This window comes from Berghia stephanieae, chromosome 13 (assembly GCF_034508935.2).
Source record: "Berghia stephanieae isolate SIO BIC M18660-M18661 chromosome 13, UCSD_Bste_1.3, whole genome shotgun sequence".
NCBI classification, from domain to species: Eukaryota; Metazoa; Mollusca; class Gastropoda; order Nudibranchia; family Aeolidiidae; genus Berghia; species Berghia stephanieae.
Window position 1 is genome coordinate 1,376,848 of NC_088372.1, and position 2,500 is coordinate 1,379,347.

At 39.2% G+C, this 2,500-nt stretch overlaps 1 protein-coding gene across 1 annotated transcript in view; it reads left to right on the plus strand.

Moving 5' to 3' along the window:
• Positions 1-2,106, plus strand: part of LOC144958780 (uncharacterized) — a 24,947-nt gene extending 22,841 nt beyond the window's left edge. Inside the window, exon 14 of the mRNA XM_078890985.1 lies at positions 1-2,106. This exon is cut by the window's left edge and continues 493 nt beyond it. The gene's annotated coding sequence lies outside the window, so the exon portion shown is untranslated.
• The last annotated feature ends 394 nt before the right edge of the window (positions 2,107-2,500 follow it).

Here is a 2,500-nt window from a genome sequence, read left to right on the forward strand (position 1 = left end):
GGGCCATAGGGGGTTACCAGGGGTTACTAGGGCCATAGGGGGTTACCAGGGGTTACCAGGGCCATAGGGGGTTACCAGGGGTTACCAGGGCCATATGGGGTTACCAGGGGTTACTAGGGCTATCAGGGGTTACCACGGGTTACTTGGGCCATCAGGGGTTACCAGGGGTTACTAGGGCCAAAGGGGGTTACCAGGGGTTACTTGGGCCATCAGGGGTTACCAGGGGTTACTTGGGCCATCAGGTGTTACCAGTGGTTACTTGGGCCATCAGGGGTTACCAGGGGTTACTTGGGCTATCAGGTGTTACCAGTGGTTACTTGGGCCATCAGGTTCTACCAGTGGTTACTTGGGCCATCAGGGGTTACCAGTGGTTACTTGGGCCATCAGGGGCTACCAGGGGCTACTTGGGCCATCGGTGGTTACCAGGGGTTACTTGGGCTATCGGGGGTTACCAGGAGGTTACTTGGGTCATCAGGGGTTACTAGAGATAACTTGGGCCATAGGGGGTTACCTGGCGTTATTTTGGCCATCAGGGGGTACCAGGGGTTACTTGGGCCATCAAGGGGTACCAGGAAGTTACTTGGGCCATTTTTATTTAGAATGATTAGTGCGGCCAACAATTTGTATTTTTCAAAATCCAACAATATTTATTAATGTTTCACTCATTATAAGGTTTTGGAAGGAAAAACAAAGTTTTTGAGTGCTCTGATCTCAAGAAAATGTTTCAAGATTTTTCAAGAAAATTGGCCCAAGTAACCCATGGTAGTTTAAGTAATCCTGTATTAAACGAAAAAACAACAACAACAAAAAATTGAGCTTTTTAATAGCGCAATATCCAATAAACGTGCTCAAAGCGCTTTACAAAGGGTCCCTGACCAACATTAACACGTAACACGTATAACGAGACATGACGCCTGTTAGGCGATATTACAATTTATTTCAGACAAAAAACAACGCTGTTAACGGCCATGTACTACTATTACACCTGAGTACGGTGAAAGAATGTGAGTAAAGACTCTTTCCCAAGGACACAACTATGCGCCGAGCGAGGCTCGAACCCAGGAGTTTCCGATCCGAAAGCGAGTGGCATACCACTAGACCACATAGACGCACGTACACGTAACAATTTATTACAAAGTTCAGGAAATTACAATTCTAGTCACGACTTCCAAAATGTAAACAAAAAAATGACTCAAATAAGATATTGATGATTGATCAAAATGTTTTATTAAACACATCACCTTGTACTAGGGTTCAACAGCCGTGACGTCACTTCCCTCGTAATGACGCATAGTAATTGGTTCTAAACTATCGGAGCAATGGCTGACGCCAGAATCACCACCCTTATGAAATATTTCTCCGCTAGGCCAAGAAGCTCAAAACATTGCCATCCAGAAGTATAACGAACCAACACACAAAACTATGTGTATCCATGAACGTTTATAGTCTGGATAATACCGTTTAGTGAGAATTACTCATAAACTCGGATGGCAAAAAAACTCCAAAGAACAAAACAACAATAACAAAGACTAAAGTGACTTCAAATTCATTCTATTTATACCGTAAAGGCGTTTTACACATCTGTATTATTTCACTGACAAAAGTTCTTTAAAACTTGATATCATTTATAAAACACCAATTTATTACTTATCATAAGTTAGATATCAGATGTAAATTATTTTCTGTTAACCCTCTCCTTACCAACCATAGGAAAATCATCACATTCGTTAAGATCCAACCAACGCTTTTATCATTCCGATTTCTTTTGTAAATCACACAATTTAAAGAAAAATATTTTATTATAGCTATAAAAACGTGACACTGTGTTGTAGAATTCATTTTGCTGATTTTGAGAAAGAAAAATCTATTTTTGTGTTGGATGGGTGTGAAATTTCGGCGGAAAAAAAAATCTGAAAATGGCTGGTAAGGAATGGTTAAACATCGTCACGTGTCTATGGCACGGATAATCTCTACAATCCCTAATTTCGGGGATATTTTAGAGCATGAACATTGAATTATGTCACAATCATAATTCTTAAAAACTTCAAATCAAGATTAAAATGCTCTGGAGAGCATATTCTTTCAGAAAATTCAAAACAAAAAAAATTCAAATCCAAAATTTTCTCCTTCCGACTGATTATGTCATGCACTGACACATATGTTGTGATGGTACTTGTTTTAATCATGAGAAGTCGTGTAAATGTTGCTGCTCGAAGCTCGAAGAAATAAATAACATTGTAAAATTGAATACAAGCTTCAATTTAATATTCGAAAACAGATTTAAAAAATTTAAGTTTCGGGTTTCCCCTTTATCAACAAAATGAAACATTACAGACGAATGAGATGAATCATTCAGCTTAACAACGCCACAACCACTATATCTCATTCGTCTGTATTGTTTCATTTATCCTGTTTTGCTGATAAAGGGGAAACCCGAAATGTCCATTTTATCTGTTTTTGTATATTAAATTGAAGCTTACATTCAATTTCCCATTGTTAT